Source organism: Eulemur rufifrons, chromosome 7 (assembly GCF_041146395.1).
Source record: "Eulemur rufifrons isolate Redbay chromosome 7, OSU_ERuf_1, whole genome shotgun sequence".
NCBI classification, from domain to species: Eukaryota; Metazoa; Chordata; class Mammalia; order Primates; family Lemuridae; genus Eulemur; species Eulemur rufifrons.
In genome coordinates, this window is record NC_090989.1 from 204,085,822 (window position 1) to 204,103,553 (window position 17,732).

The 17,732-nt window shown below is 39.5% G+C and overlaps 3 pseudogenes; all 3 read left to right on the forward strand.

Moving 5' to 3' along the window:
• Positions 1-1,776: 1,776 nt before the first annotated feature.
• LOC138385919 (T-complex protein 1 subunit eta pseudogene) lies at positions 1,777-7,089 on the forward strand (annotated as a pseudogene).
• Positions 7,090-7,399: 310 nt separating this feature from the next.
• On the forward strand, positions 7,400-14,735 carry LOC138385920 (sphingosine-1-phosphate phosphatase 1-like; annotated as a pseudogene).
• Positions 14,736-14,753: 18 nt separating this feature from the next.
• On the forward strand, positions 14,754-15,301 carry LOC138385921 (sphingosine-1-phosphate phosphatase 1 pseudogene; annotated as a pseudogene).
• The last annotated feature ends 2,431 nt before the right edge of the window (positions 15,302-17,732 follow it).

A 17,732-nucleotide genomic window follows, 5' to 3' on the forward strand; every position in this document is an offset into this window, starting at 1 on the left:
ATAATTGTTATATCTCCTTGATAAATCTATCCCTTTATCATTATATAATGACATTTTTGTGTTTTTACATTCTTTTTTTTTTTTACTTAAAGCCTATTTTATCTGATTTAAGTATGTAGATACCCCTGTTCTTTTTTGGTTTCCAGTTGCATGGAATATCTTTTTCCATCCCTTCACTTTCAGCCTGTGTGTGTTCGTAAATGCGAAGTAAATTTCTTGTAGGCAACATATAATTTGATCCTTTTTTTTTTAAAACATTGAGCCAGGTTATGACTTTTTTGGGCGGGGGGTGGGGGGTGGGTATCCATCAACTCAGGTGTTTATTATTTCTTTGTGTTAGGAACGGGATATCCATATGCAGAAGAATGAAATGTTTCTTTTAATAAAGAAAACTTTAAGTCCAAATGATTTCACTGGAGAATTCTACCAAACATTTAAAAAATTAACACCAGTTCTACATAATCCCTTTCAAAAAACAGAGGAGGAGGCAAAACCCCAATTAATTATATGACAGTAGCACTACCCAGCACCAACACCAGTCTCACACACACACACAGGCACAAAAAGAATAGAAAACTACAGTCCAGGATCTCTCATGAAAATAGAAACAAAAATCTCCAACAAAATACTGCAAATCAAATTCATTATACATATGGCATGAGTAAGTGAGATTAATTCTAGGAATGCAAAGCTGATTTTACTATTCATTCAACATAATCTTTTATATTAGCAAAATAAAGCCAACTTCATTGGAAATTCATTTTTAGCTGGGCAAACTATGCTAATTTATTGAAATTGAAACAGTGAAAGATCTGAAATGATTTGAGAAAACAATTAATTTGATTTATGGACTGGACAGATTTGACAATTATAATTTTTATGTTTTTGTTAAGAACTCAAACTAGCATGTAGGAAATATGACATAATTTTAATATAGTCATTGACGAAAGCATAAAACATATAACTTGTTTTCTTTTTTTTTTTTAATTTCAGAATATTATGGGGGTACAAACTTTTTGATTACAAGTAATGCCTCTCCCAAGCCAGGGCTAGAGCCATGCCCTTCCCCCATACAGTGCGCTCTGTCTTCATTAGTTGTGAGTTTACCCATCTCCACCCCCCACCTGACCGGCACCCAATAAATATTACTGCTATGTGAGCACCTTAGTGTTGATCAGTTAGTATCAATTTGATGACGAGTGCATGTGGTGCTTATTTTTCCATTCTTGTGATACCTCACTTCCAAGGATGGTCTCAATCTCTATCCAGGATAATATAAGAGGTGCTAGATCACCATTGTTTTTAGTAGTTGAGTAGTATTCCATAGTATACATATACCACATTTTATTAATCCACTCATGTATTGATGGGCACTTGGGTTGTTTCCACATCTTTGCAAAAGCAAATAAAAATATACATTGGGGAAAAGAATCTCTATTCAATAAATGGTGGTGGGAAAACTAGATAACCACAGGCAGAAGATTGAAACTGGATCCCCACCTCTCACTTCTCAAAAAAATCATCTCAAAATGGATAACAGATTTAAACGTAAGGCAGGAAACCTTCAGAATTCTGGAAGAAAATTTTGGGAAAACTCTTATAGACATCAGCCTAGGCAAAGAATTTATGAATAAGACCCCCAAAGCAATCACAGGAGCAACAAAAATAAATAAATGGGACCTGATCAAATTAAAAAGCTTCTGCATTGTGGGTTGCTGGGTGCCCCAGACAGAAAGAGGAGAGGAAGAGTAGTCAGGCCCCGAATAAGCTTCCAAAATGATGCCCACATCAGTTATTCTGTTAAAAGAGGGGACCTATAGCTCCCGAGGCGTTCCCCAGCTAGTGAGTAACATCAGTGTCTGCCAGGTGATTGCTGAAGCTGTAAGAACTATCCTGGGTCCCCGTGGCATGGATAAGCTTATTGTGGATCACCAAGGCAAAGCAACAATTTCTAATGATGGGGCCCCAATTCTGAAACTCCTTGATGTTGTCCATCCTGCAGCAAAGACTTTAGTGGACATTGCCAAATCCCAAGATGCTGAGGTTGGTGACGGCACCACCTCAGTGACCTTGCTGGCTGCGGGAGTTTCTGAAGCAGGTGAAACCATACGTGGAGGAAGGTTTGCATCCCCAGATCATCATTTGAGCTCTCCGCACAGCCACCCAGTTGGCAGTTAACAAGATCAAAGAGATCGCTGTGACTGTGAAGAAGGCAGATAAAGTGGAGCAGAGGAAGCTGCTGGAAAAGTGTGCCATGACCGCTCTGAGTTCCAAGCTTATCTCCCAGCAGAAAGCCTTCTTTGCTAAGATGGTGGTTGACGCGGTGATGATGCTCGATGATTTGCTGCAGCTTAAAATGACTGGAATCAAGAAGGTACCGGGTGGCGCCCTCGAGGATTCTCAGCTGGTAGCTGGTGTTGCATTCAAGAAGACTTTCTCTTATGCTGGGTTTGAAATGCAACCCAAAAAGTACGATAATCCCATGATTGCCCTTTTAAATGTTGAGCTTGAGTTGAAAGCTGAGAAAGACAATGCCGAGATCAGAGTCCACACAGCTGAGGATTATCAGGCAATTGTTGATGCTGAGTGGAACATTCTCTATGACAAATTAGAGAGGATTCATCATTCTGGAGCCAAAGTCGTCTTGTCCAAACTCCCCATTGGAGATGTGGCCACCCACTACTTTGCTGACAGGGACATGTTCTGTGCTGGCTGACTACCTGCGGAAGATCTCAAGAGCACAATGATGGCCTGTGGAGGCTCAATCCAGACCAGTGTGAATGCTCTGTCAGCAGATGTGCTGGGTCGCTGCCAGGTGTTTGAAGAGACCCAGACTGGCGGCTAAAGGTACAATTTTTTCACTGGCTGCCCCAAGGCCAAGACACGTACCTTCATCCTCCGCGGCGGTGCTGAGCAGTTTATGGAGGAAGCAGAGCAGTCCCTGGCATGATGCCATCATGATCATCAGGAGGGCCATCAAGAACAATTCAGTGGTGGCTAGTGGCGGAGCCATTGGGATGGAGCTCTCCAAGGACCTGCGGGATTACTCAAGGGCTATTCCTGGAAAGGAGCAGCTGTTGACTGGGGCATATGCCAAGGCCCTGGAGATTATCCCATGCCAGCTGTGTGATAATGCTGGCTTTGATGCCACAAACATCCTCAACAAGCTGCGGGCTCGGCATGCCCGGGGGGCACATGGCATGGGGTGGACATCAACAACGAGGTCATTGCTGACAACTTTGAGGCCTTCATGTGGGAGCCAGCAATGGTGCGGATCAACGCCCTGACGGCAGCCTCAGAGGCGGCGTGCCTTACCGTGTCCGCAGATGAACCCATCAAGAACCCCCACTAAACTGCGGATGCTCCCCCAGCAGCAGGCCGGCCCGAGGTCATGGCCGTCCCCTTTGAGAGGCATCCCACCCATCAGGTGACTGGCTGGCTGCAGGGTGCACTTAGTCTCCCTGGCTTGGTTAATTGGTGTTACAAAGAAAGGGTAGTAATCGGCCCATTCTATTCTCACTGGAGGTTATTTAAATAAAACTAACACTTAGAAAAAAATAAAAACAAAAAGCTTCTGCACAGCCAAGGGAACTAACATTAGAGCGAATAGACAACCTACAGAAGGGGAGAAAATATTTGCTTTCTACACAACCAATAAAGAGCTGATAACAAGAATCTATACAGAACTTAATAAACAAGAAAAAAAATCAACCCCATCCATAAATGGGCAAAGGATATGAACAGTAACTTTTTGAAAGAAGACAGAATGGCCAGCAAACATAAAAATGTGCTCAACATCTCTAATCATAAGGGAAATGCAAATCAAAACCACAATGAGGTATCACCTAACTCCAGTGAGAATAGCTTTTATAAAAAAAAGTCCCAAAACAACAAATGCCAGCTTGGATGTGGAGAGAAAAGAACACTCTTACATTGCTGATGGGACTGAAAATCAGTACAACCCCTGTGGAAAATAATTTGGAGATACCTCAAAGAGCTAAAAATAAAAATGCCATTTGATCCAGCAATCCCACTACTAGGCATCTACCCAAAGGAAAAAAAGACATTCTAAAATAAAGACACGTGCATGCAAATGTTTATGGCAGCACAAGTCACAGTCTATGTCTTTTGATTAGAGAATTTAATCCACTTGTGTTCAAGGTAATTATTGATAGGGAAGGTCTTACTACTGCCATTTTTTTAGTTGTTTTCTGGTTGTTTTGTAGATCCTTTGTTCCTTTCTTTCTCTCTTGGTGTCTTCCTATTTAATTAAGTGATTTTTTTCTAGTGATATGTTTTGATTCATTAGTTCTTAATCTTTTGTGTATCTACTATTGGTTTTTGCTTTGTGATTCCTGTAAGGATTACATACAACATCTTCTATTTATAAGATGCTATTTAAAACTGATAGCAACTTAAGTTTGATTGCATAAAGAAAATTCTACATTTTCACTCTGCCCCCTACGCATTTTATGTTTTTGCTGTTACAACTTGTATATGTATATTGCATATTCCTAAATTATTATAGCTATTAATATCTTTAATGTTTCTCTTTTAACCTTCACACTAAAGACATAAGTTATTTACATAACACCTTTGCAGTATTAGAGTATTCTGAATTTGACTGTGTACTTATTTTTACTAGTGGGTTTTATACTTTCATATGTTTCATGTTACTAAGTAGCATCATTTTCTTTCAGCTTGAAGAACTCCCTTTGCATATCTTGTAAGACAGGTGTGGTGGTGCTGAGGTCCCTCAGCTTTTGTTTGTTTGGGAAAGTCTTTATTTCTCCTTCACTTCTGAAGGGCAGCTATGCCAGGTAAAATAGCTTTGTTTGGCACGTTTTGCTTTCAGCATATTGAATGTATGCCACTCTCTTGGCCTGTGAGATTCCTACTGAGAAATCTGCCGCTAGCCTTACTGGAACTTATGATCACATAAATATATCAAGATTTATTTTCTTTTGCAGGTTTCAAGATCCTCTCTTTGTCTTTGATTTTTGACAGTTTGATTATAATATATCTTGGTTAATCTTGTTTGGATTGAGTCTTATTAAAGACCTTTGACCTTCCGGTATCTGGATATTTACATCTTTCCCCAGCATTGGAAAGTTTTCTGCTTTCGAGTTTTCTGGCTCTTTGTCTCTTCTCCTTCTTTAGCTTCTGTAATTTGAATATTTGTACTTTTGATGCTGTCCCATAAGTCCTAGAAGCTTTCTTTGTTCCTTTTCATTTCTTTTCTTTTTTCTCCTCCGTTTTTAAATAACCTGCCTTTTAGGGCACAGATTTTTTCCTTTGGTGGTCCCTAATGTGCACTTACACTTCAGTGGACATTTTGATTGCCTGTCAGGAAGATACACACTGTACCTGCCTTCAAAGAGCTCGCAGTGTCACAGGAAATGTAGACATACAACAGTGTTCATGTCCCATCTAATTTATGATTATTCTTATTATTTACCCCATGTGCTTTGTAAAAAGTGGTTCAGAATCACCTTCTCATTAATGTGTTCTTGTTCTTCCTCAACAAAATACTACCAAATCTAACCTAGAAACTTATAAATGTTATCATACTTCATAACCAAGTAGCATTTGCCCTAGAAATTTAAAGGTGGTTCAACAGATAGAAATCAATCAATGTGACATACCATATTATTAATAATAGAATAAAGGACAAAAATCACTCTGCCAGTTTATTGTCTCTTCAGAGGACAATTCAAGCCATTCGCATTTATTGAGAGGATTGATATTTGGGGTAGATTTCCGTTCATATTGTTGGGTGAATTCCTATTGTTTTGTTTTACTCCTCAAGCCATCATGGAATCCAGGTTCTAGACTTTAACTCTGGAGTGATTTTACTTTGGTATGTTTGTTGGCTCTTAGTCTATCTTATTCTGAAAAGTTTATGTTCATGTCTTCTCCCACTTTTTAATGGAGTTGTTTGATTTTTTTCTTGCTGACTTGCTTGAGTTCTTTATAGATTCAGGTTATTAACCCTTTGTCAGATGTAGAGCATGCCTTATTTCCTTTCTCTTGCTCAACCTTCCTACCAAGCAGCAAGCTCCAGAGACAATGACTGTCATTACATGTGTCAGTAATTGTATTAAATTCTGATTGATTTAGTGGAAATTGAAGCAATCCATGCAGATGAAGACCTCCACTAATCAGCGTGAGTGTTCTGAGCCTTGAGATCTGGCAGGCATGAAGCCTAAGATCGTTTTACGTCTTTCCTGGCCATGCATCATCTCCAAGTGTCTGTGTGTGCATTTTTTCCAATTCCCCCATACACATGGATGCTTTTAAAGGCCCCAGTTTCCCTGAGAGTATTGCCCCTTGCTTCTCCCACCCATGGTACTTAGCTGTTCAGTGTCATTCTTCTGTCAATGATCTCTTCTCTGGGAGTGTCTGGTAGTCTGTCCTCCCCTGTGGCTTTCATGAGCCATGACTCCTTTCCGTGGCTTTTCCTAGCCTGAAATCTGAGCTGCACTACCTTTGGCTGTCTGAGCTCTGCCTTAGGTGACACAGAGACTAATCCCTCGGGCAGCCCCCGGACAGGACAGAATGCTGCAAATCAGGTCTGCTCTGCTCTCTCCAGGTTGAGAAAGAGAAGTGGGGATCTGGCCACCACCTCCCCCAAACTGCACCACACCCCATCACGGAGGTGGTGGGGCACGGGTGAGTAAGATGCCCTGAGTGTGGCTTTTCCTCAATTGCGCATTTGCTTGTCTGCTATAGATCTTTTTTTTATTTCAAAGGAGAAGCTAAGTCTCACTTTTCTTCCTGTACGAGCAGTGGTGCGAATTTGTTGAGCTATTAGATCATGTATTATTTCAGTGTCTCTCCTTCTCGCCTTCCAAAAAGGGCACTGAGCCTTTGTGCCACCTTCCCTCCAAGGAGGCGCCTGGCCTTGTCTGCGGTAGAAATGTCCAGAAGGTCTCCTCTCTTCCTGGCTCTTGTTTTCTGAAACTCTGTGGGGCTTAAAGGAGTTATGTAATAGGGGAGAGGAAAGAGGCCAGTTCCTTCAACGAAGGACAGGTAGAGGAAGAGGAGGGTGATTCCCAGGGACTAAAAGCCGAACTTCAGATCCCATGAGAAGTGGAGTCCCCCCGCCATTCCTGGGAGGCCCAAGGGAGGGGAGAGCGTCCATGAAGTGAAAGCCAGAAGTTAGGAGAAACTTTATCAAGAATTCCTTCACCCACTCTTGTGCTTCAATTATCTCCTTCAGTGTAATGAACCACCCCAAAGCCAAAACAAGGGTGAACATCCCGGGGTACGCTCTATTGGGGCCATGAATGTCACAGGTCACCACATCTTGCAAAGGAAGTGCCGTGACCTTGAGGGATCGTGCAGATTTGGACGTGGAGGTGTCAGCGGCTGGTGGGCCTGAGGTGAGCAGCAGACCATGGGGCTTCTTCTCCAGGTGATACATGAGCCTTCTGGATCCTGTGCTGCCCCCAGAAGAGACCCCCACCCCACCCAGCCACCATCACCAACAAAAACAAAACAGGAAAGGCTGAGACAGATTTCCCAGGCAGGTAAGTATGACAATAGTGCAGCACAACAGTATGACAGTCACTGCGGAGATTTCAGATCAGCCCAGACAAGGCCAGGCCAAATTTCCCAACACTCAGCTTTGGTCTCATTTGTGTATGGCTGTCATTTGCTTTCCCAGCCATCCGAGTAATACTGTAGTAGTATCAGTTTCCTTAAATTACTCTGGGAAAAACCCGGCACAAGCGCACGGTGGGGAGGAGGGGGCGCATGTGCACTCCAGTGCCTTTCCTGCTCTGTGCCCACCCCTGACCTGCCTGTACTCCTAGTGCCCTGTATCGCCTGTGCTTTGCCAAAGCTGAGCCAAGGCTTCAACGGGGTTCTCACGACCACTCGAGGGGGCTGTTCTCATGACATGTTTCACGGCCACATAAGTGAATTAAAGCAGCACTTCGTCATCACGATAATTTGACTTAGAGCAGATATAACACACCAAGCAGAAATCTTACTGGAAAATAAAATCTTGCTCGTAATCAAAATCCTGTATCATCATAAATTATCAATTTTTAAAAAGTATTATCATTATACCTATTTATGTCACATATTTTCCACTTGGGCTATTTCTTTGTCCTGGGTTACTAATTATACAACTGAGACATGGACTTACAAATAATTTCAGATTTCACTCTTCTGTTAATTAATAGAGTTGAGAGTTTTTGTTTCTGCTTAGCTGCTGTTATTTTTTATTGTCACTATTGTGCCACATTGTGGCAATTTGGAAATTCAATTACTTAGTGTTAAAAATCACCTTAGGTGTGACTATCTTTAAACAGCTATTTCAACCTGCAAAACATCTAATACAGTAGTGTCTACATATCTGTCTCATTTGCTGTTCTGAAGATAAAAATTAAAAAAAAAAGTCCAGCCATCAAGTTCCCCCTGTAGTGCATATAAATTTGAGTGAATCCCTCTCTTTTTGAAGTACTTAAATATTCCAAGGTTCCTGATCTGTCATGAAGGGACTACCTCACTCGTTTATGTAAGTCTGGCCCCTGTAAGTCAGGTACCAAGACAGTTTTCTCAAGAGAGAATTGAAAGCATTGGCTCCATAATGCCAACTTTAGTTCCTTAAAAGTTGCTGGTCATAGCTGATTAAACAAACATTATTCTCAACTACGACATTCTGGTCAAAATTTCATTGTATAATCAATTTTTCCAATTATATCCCGCTAAAAAGTAGGGAAAATTGCTGCTGAATTTATGTAAATAACTATATTTCCATGCAAAGCAAAAAGATTCAATAAAGGTGCCTGAATTATGGGGTATGTGTATTGGAGGGGAGTTCAGTACTTACCATTAAAAAATATTTCATTACAGTTTAGAAAAGCAGAGTTTGCTAAATTATTATGAATGGTTATGGGCCTACAGAAGATGAAGACTTAAAATGATTGTGGTTTTTTTATTAATGATAATCTTCAAATGTGAAAGTTGTGATAAGAGTTCATAACAAGAGTAATGCAACTGATAAGAAAATTTGGTTGATCCTGGGGCATGCAGAACAAGATAATAAAGCCAATCCCCCCCAAAATTTTAGAAAAATGTCTCTAAGCATACCAATTAAGTGTATTTTCAAAAGACAGCAAAAGTTACATCTCATCTATAAAAATGGATGAACATAATTTTTATAAAAAAGAAAAATCTTGACATGTAAATTAATAATTGTGAGATATACATATTATATCATGAATATACCAACATATCAAATGAAGACATTTGATGAATGTGGAGTAGGTCCTAGATATCTGTATTTTTATAAAACCTCCTAGGCAAGTCTGATGTACATACCCAGTGGATAACCACTGGCCTACAAGAAGCTAGATTCAAAATGAAAGAGAAAGGTTGTAGCCAAGTGAGCATTTTAAATAATAATTTAGTTGTTAACACTATACTGTTGTTGTCTAATATCATTAGACAAAGCACCACCAAGACTCTGAAAATATAGGAAAACTCAACTCAATACTAACTATTTCAGTGTTTTCCCTGATGTTAAAACATATTATGAAAAGTGGGGACATTGACAAATTTCTGGGGACTTCCCATGACATGTATAATTTCTAAAATGTTTTTATTAATTAAATTGTATTTAAATAAATTTACCTTAGGGAGCACTGAGCATCTCTCCTGATCTGACAACTCTTCCTATGGAACTCATCAATAGTCATATATAAAAAAGAAACTATTTCTAGCAGCCTTCTTTTTATACAATACAAGCATAAATCTTTGTGAATTATCAGGTATCTTCAGAGAATTTAAGAGCTTTAGGTACAAAAGATAACCCAAAGATTTTAATTTATTTTTATTATATTTAGGATCTGATTTTATGAAGGCAAACTTTTTTAAGTTGCCAGAGGAGATTTGAATACTTAATTAAGAGAGGATTATAGGTGCCTCAAAAACAACACATTCAATCAAAGCAACAACAAATCATCTACAAATAAACATAGAAGTTACCATGATTGTAAAAAACCTTCAGTCATAAGTGAGGAGGCTTTGTTGCTTTTTTTAAATAGTAAAGGAGATAATAAAGATGATATAAAGCAGAGAAAATTATTTCAGTAAATGCCAGAACTTTCACTGTCTAATCACATTATACACAACACACACACACACACACACACACACACACGCAGTAACCCTCTGTAGTAGGCAGAATTTAAAGATGTGCCCACAAGGTTCCTGAGCCCTGGTTAGTCAGACACTAATCTAGACAATGCTGTGAAGGGACTTTTTCAGATGGAATTAAGGCTACTGATCAGCTGACTTTAAAATAGGGAGATTATTCTGGATTGTTCAGTTGGCCCCAGTGTGATCTCAGGAGCCCTTAAAAGTAGAAGAGAAAGGAAGCAGAGGGGGCTGCAGAGATGAGGTAAAAGGGGAGGTCAGAAGGATCAAAATGGGGGCCGTAACCAGCCATTGTCGGTGTTGAAGATGGAGGACGGGTCCCTAGCCAGGGAATGTGGGTGGCCTCCGGGAACTGAGAACAGCCCCCATCTGACCTCCAGAAAGGAACTCAATCTTACAGCCACAAGGACTGATTTTGACCAACAATCAATCAACAATAAGCTTAGACGCTAACACTCGCCAGGACCAGAAAGGCAGGTAACCCTGTCAATACCTCGATTTTGGCCTGTGAGAACCTAGCAGAGGACTGGATAAGCCCAGCTGTGCCTGGACTTTTGATCTACAGAACTGTGAGATAATAAACAAGTGTTTGCTGCTTTCAGCGTCTAAATTTGTGGTAATGTTATGGTGGCAATAGAAAACTCGTACACCATTCACACTGTAGGCAAAGACAGCCAATAGAAACTGTCCCTAATGATGCCCAGATGTAGGACTTAATAGACAAAGATTTTAAATCAGCTTGTATTAGTTTCCTACAGCTGCTATGACAAAGTACTACAGACTAGGTGGCTTTAAACAACAGAAATTTCTTGTCTCACAGTTCTAGAATTTGGAAGTATAAAATCAAGGTGTTGTGCTCCTCTAAAACCTGTAGGGAAAAACTTCCTGGCTTTTTTATGGATTCTGGGGCTTTGCTTACCTTTGCCTACCTTGGCTCACAGCAGCAGAACTCCCTCCTTTTTGCCTGTGTTATGTGATGTTTTCCCTGTGTGTACCTATCTTCACGTGACCGTTTCCTTATAAGGACACCAGTCTTATAGGATTAGGAATTCACCCTACTTCAGTACAACTTCTTCTTAACTTTAGCTATTATATCTAGAAAGACCCTATTTCCAAATAAGGCCACATTCTGAGATACAGAGGGTTAAGATTTCAACATACTGCTTTTGGGAGGACACAAACCCATAACACAGCTATTTTAAATATGTTCAAAGAACTAAAGGAAATCATGTCTAAATAATTAAAGCATGAGAATGATACATCATCAAATAGTGAATATCAATGAGGAAATGGAAATTATAAAAAAAGGAAACAGAAATTCTAGAATTTCAAAGTACAACAGCTTCACTGAAAAATTCATTAAATTGGTTCAACAGCACATTTGAACAGTCAGAAGAGTCAGATAACGTGAAGATATGTCATTTGACATTATTTGGTCTGAAGAACAGAAAGAAAAAAGAATGAATAAATATGAACAATGCCCCAGAGATCTGATGGACATCATCAAACCTACCAACATGTGCATACTGGGAGTCCCAGAATAAGAGATGTGAGAAAAAGGGTAAAAAGAATAATTGAAGAAATCATGGCCAATCCAAGAAACTTAACGAACTCCCAGTGGGGTAACCCAAAGACTTTATACCAGGACACATTGTAAAGAAACTGTTGAAAATCAAAGACAAAGAAAGAATTGTGAAAGCCACCAAATAAGTGACTTATCATGTGTAAGAGATCTTCAGTAACAGTAACAGTTAATTTCTTATCAGAAACCATATAGGCAAAAGCATGTGGGGCAACATATTCAAAGTTCTGGAAGGAAAAAAAAAACGTGTCAATCAAAAATTCTATATCTGGCAAAACTATTCTTCAAAAATAAAAGAGGAATCAAAACATTCCCAGATAAACAAAAATTTTGAGAGTTTGTCACTACCACACCTGTCCTATAAGAACTACTAAAGGGAGTCATTCAGTCTGAGATGAAAAGATGCTAGATGGTAACTTGAATCCACATGAGGAAATAAAGAACACTGGTAAAGGCAACTGCTTAGGTCAGTATACAAGACTGTATAAAAGGACTGTAATGTGTTTTGTTTGTAACTCCTTTTTCTTAGTTAATTTAAAAGGCAACTGCATAAAGCAATGATTATGATTATAAAACTGCTGGTGGGCACACAATGTATAAAGACATAATGTGCGCCAATACACCATGAAGGGGATGTGTGAGAGACGGAGCTATGTGGGGACAAAAGGTTTTTATACTGTTGAAATCACGTTGATATCAATCCAAATAAATTAATATATTAATTATAACCCTAAAGCAATCATTAAGAAAATAGCTACATAATAAATACATGGTAAAATAAACGACAAGGTAATTTAAAGGACATAGTAGAATATATCCATTTAATACAAAAGAAGACAGTAATGGAGAAATTGAGGAACAAATATAAGTCAGACGCAAATAGCAAGACGGCAAGAAGGAAGTCCTACCTTATCAATACATCAAATGCAAATGGATTAACATGCAGAAATTATCATACTGAATTATAAAACATGATCCAGGCCGGGCGCGGTGGCTCACGCCTGTAATCCTAGCACTCTGGGAGGCCGAGGCGGGTGGATTGCTCAAGGTCAGGAGTTCGAGACCAGCCTGAGCGAGACCCCGTCTCTACTAAAAATAGAACGACATTATATGGACAACTAAAAATCTATATAGAAAAAATTAGCTGGGCATAGTGGCGCATGCCTGTAGTCCCAGCTACTCGGGAGGCTGAGGCAGTAGGATCGCTTAAGCCGAGGAGTCTGAGGTTGCTGTGAGCTAAGCTGACGCCACGGCACTCACTCTAGCCTGGGCAACAAAGTGAGACTCTGTCTCAACAAAAAAAAAAAAAAAAAAAAAAAAAAAAAAAAAAATAAAACATGATCCAACTATTTACTGCCTACAATAGACACTTTAGATTCAGAGACAAAAATAGGTTGGAAGTAAAAGGATAGAAAACGATATTTAATGCAAAAAGTTAGCAAAAAGAGAGCTGAAGTGGCTATGCTTATTAGACTTAATCAGAATTTAAGACAAATATTGTTCCATAAGAAAGAAATCTTATAATGCCAAAGAATCAATTCATCAAGAAGACATGACAATTATAAACACATATGCACCTAACATCAGAGCATGAAGCAAAACCTCATGGAACTGAAGTGAGAAATAGAGTTCTACAATAAATGCTGGAGACATCACTACCTCACTTTCAATAATTGGTAGAACCAGGACAGAAGACTAATTAGAAAATAGAAGGCTTGATCAAAACCATAAACCAACTAGATCTCACAGACATCTTTAGAACTCCATCTACTAACAGCAGAACGTACGTTATTCTGACGAAAATACAGAACATTCTTGAGAAATGTCGGGCCAAAAAAAAAAAAAAAGTCTGAACAAATGCAAAAGCACTGAAATCACACAAAGCGTGTTCTTTGATCACAAGGGAATGAAACTAGAAATCAGTAACAGAAGAAAATTTGGAACATTTTTAAATACATGGAAATTAAGCAACATACTCCTAAAAAAAAAAAACAGTAAGACGAAGAAATCACGTATGAAATTAGAAAATGCCTCGAGATTAATGAAAAAGTACACTATACTAAAACTTAGGGGATGCAGTGAAAGCAGTGCTCAGACAGAAATTTATAGCCGTAAACACCTGTTTTAAAAAGTAAATCTGATCTCAAGTTATTAACTTCGTCTCTCACCTTAAGAAAGTAGAAAAAGAGGGAGGGGCGCGGGGCAAGGGCGCTGTGACCCGTGGCGGCGTCACCGTCAGACCCTGCGGTCCCAGCGAGGCGCGGCTGCAGCCGCGGCTGGCCGGGGGCGCGGGGACGGCTCGGGGCTGCCCTCCCGGCAGGTCCCGTTATCCTGTCGCCGAGGCAGCGCCTGGCCCAGCCGGCTGGCCGTCCCGCAGGAGCCGCAGACGCGGCCCGTTTGCGTCGGCTGTGCGGGTGGAAGCGCTGCCGAGCCGCTCTGCCGACCCGCGGGAGGATGAGAAGGCGGAGGCGCCACTCGCAGGAGACTCCCAGCGGCGAGGGCGGCCACCAGGGGCGCACGGAGACCGCAGCCGCCCCGGAGTGACGGCCAGCGGCGCCCGCCAGGCCGGACGGCGGCGCCCCCAGCGGAGCGCGGAACCGGCTGGCGGCCGACCGGGCCGGCCTCGCCCTGCGCCGCAACTTGCCGACGGGCGGGGAGGGCGAGCCGCCCCGCGTGAACAACTGGCCGCTCTACCTGCTCTACTTCGCCGCGGAGCTGGGCAGCGAGCTCTTCTTCACCGTGTTCTTCCCCTTCTGCATCTGGAACCTCGACCCCCTGGTGGGCCAGAGGCTCGCGGTCATCTGGGTGCTGGTCATGGACATCCGCCGCTGGCCGCAGAAGCACAGCACGCCCGCCACCCGTGCTAAGTCCCGCACCGCCCGCCGCATTTCTACGGTCCCCCTCACCTACGGCTGCTGGCAGTGTCCTCTTTCTATGGACTGGTTCTTATTCCCCGGTAGCGTTCGTTCTCTAGTTCGCCTAAGCAGAATTTACACCGGGAATGCGCTCCATTCTGGGTAGTACTGTTGGATTCCATTTTCATCTCACCTGTCTTCTATCCATTAGTGGCCTGACTGACAACTTCAACCAAACTCACAAATATGCTCCATTAATCGTCATCGGGCTTCATTTTTAGCTTTGGGGATCTTTTCTTTCACTCTTGACACCTGGAGCACATCCTGAGGAGACTCTACTGAGATTCCAGGAAGTGGTGCTGGAATTGCATGTGGATCTCTTGGTACGTAGAACATAGGTCTAATGGTGGATCCTTCTCTACATGCATGACCTTCAGCTAAGCCCCCCATTACTATGACTGCTTGGAAAAGCCATATTGCAGATCCTCATAGGGGTGGTATTTGTACCAATAGTCAGAAATAGAATGAAAAAGATCACCATTCCTTTAGCCTGTAAAATCTTCCGTATACTGTGCGACAGTATTCGAAAAGCAAGATAGTACATGGAAGTTGAACTACCTTATCAGTATATGGAGTTGGTTTCTCTATCACATTTTTGGTTCCATACATATTTTTCCTTATTGGTATCTCTTGATGGATAAATATTGCTTATGGTAAGAAAGGAAGATATCAGTTACTGATATCTAAAAATATATTCTAGGTAGAAGCCAGATCAGAGTTTGGTTTTTGCAGGAATTTAACTTAAATAAATATTTACTTAAATTCGTAAGAGTCAATGCATTTTATCATTGCACACCCAGATATTGTTTTAAGTGAGCTGAGCTGTTTCATTACTGAGAAAATGATAAGTACCCATTTAGAAGGTTCAGATAATGTTTGGAGAGTTTTGTGCTATTATGGATTCGAGTTATATGTAATATATATTAAAGTAAATAATATGTATCTAATATATGTTATATATAAAATAATATACCTATATTTTTTTAAACCATGGGGATAAATTATAAAATCAATAATAATATGCAAACAGTTGTGCCTGTGTATTTGAAGTAAATATAGGCATGTCATTATCAACAAACATATTTAACATTTATTTACTCTGGGAGCCATTTCCTAATAGAATTGCATAATACTAGACCAGAATGCTATGCTACCACACATTGATTTACTGCCTCTTTTCACATTACCATCACCTTTCATGTTACCCGTGGTGTTAAACATGGGAGGCATTTTTTAATGGACCAAATTTTCAGAAAAAGTTTTTGGATTCCTTATTTTTTTTAAGTTCTGTACACTGTTTTGATTGTACATTATTTGCAGCTGTTTTGGACATAAGTTTAATAATTTGGGTACTAAATTTTATTGCTTGCTAATTGTGCCTTTGTGTTGCTCAATTAAGAAATACCATGGATAGTGTGATATAAAAATAAGACATTAAGTTACGTATAATCAAGCAAATATTTAAAAATTTATAGGACAAGCTAACAGGCATAGAAATAAACCACGCTTGACCCTTTAGCCTTTATTTAGGAAGAAATATGGAATGGGCTAAACTTTCTCACTAATTTATTGGAAAGCTAAATGGATAAATTCCCCCTTTTTTCTAAGTATTTTTCTGTGCATTATAAGTTACAGGAACAAAGTATATATTTTTGTACATTGTCTTGATTGTTTATACTGTAGGTAGCTATTTCCAATGAATAGGAACATAGTTGAAATTTATAGATGGGATGATGTACATTCTTCATATGTAAACAAAACTTTTTCAAAAATATTTGGAAAGGATTGGATTTAGCACTGTTAACTTTTAATATCCATTTATTAGGTACATAAGGTAAATTATAAAGTCTAAAATTAGTATCAGTATTTTAGTTCTATTTTTTCAACTTTTTATTATTTTCACATTTGGGTGTGGTATTAAACTATTCTTTTTTCTGTTTGTGCCTTTATATTTGGCAGTGTGATTGTAATTAGGTTAACATTATGTTTATTTGTAGAAAGTTTTTTTACAAAGAAGAGAATTAACTTTCCATATAAATGAACATCAGGTGTGGAATTACTGATTTTAGTGCAGTATCTATATGGTTATCCAGAAGTATCACTTAAGATATTTCGATTTTAGACAGCATAACTATTTGAGGTCATATTTTTGTAATTCTAATTGAGAGTTTAGGGACATGGTAATTTGTACCAAAACTGAATTTGATAATTTTAAATAAAGCAACTAAATTTACCTTTACCTATCAGTTAAAAGGAAACTAAGGCATTTAGGAACATATCAGTACGTTGGAAAATGTAAAAAGAGCTTTTCTTTCAAAACATATGTTTAATGAATTGCATTTTAGGGACTTTTGCCTATAATTCAAGTCTATGCTATCCTATTAATTTTTATGTCTGGCTTAAAAGGCATTTGAAATATTCCATTTCTTTGTGTTTCATTATTTTCTGTACTATGACAATTTTATGCTAAATATATTTTATAATAAAAGCTAAATTCAAGATTAAAAAAAGAAAGAAACTAGAAAAAGAAGAGCAAACTAACTCAAAACCAACAGAAGAAAGGATATGATAAATTTTAGAGAGGTGAGAAAATAAAGGGGATAGAAAAATAATAAAATCAATGAAACCAGAGTTTGTTCTTTGACAATATTAATAAAATTGACAAACTTTTTTTAAAATATTTAAAAACTTATAGGTTTATTAATTAAAATGAATCATATTTACTCATAATCTAAATAAGGCATTTTAAAATCCACTGTATGTACCCTGGCCAAAATACAGTTAAGAACACTCAAGAAGCATTAGTGTTTTTCCCATACAGTGACTTCAAAGTTCTGCTTTTTTTTTTTTTCTGGAATTGTCTTTTTTTTTTTTTTTTTCAGCTTATTATGGGGGTACAAATGTTCAGGTTATATATATTGCCCATGTCCCACCCATCCCCCCGAGTCAGAACTTCAAGCGTGTCCATTCCCCAGACGGTGCGCATTGCACTCATTCATATAGGTATACACCCATCCCCTCTCCCCACCCCCCACCTCAGTCCGATACCCAACTGGTGTTATTCC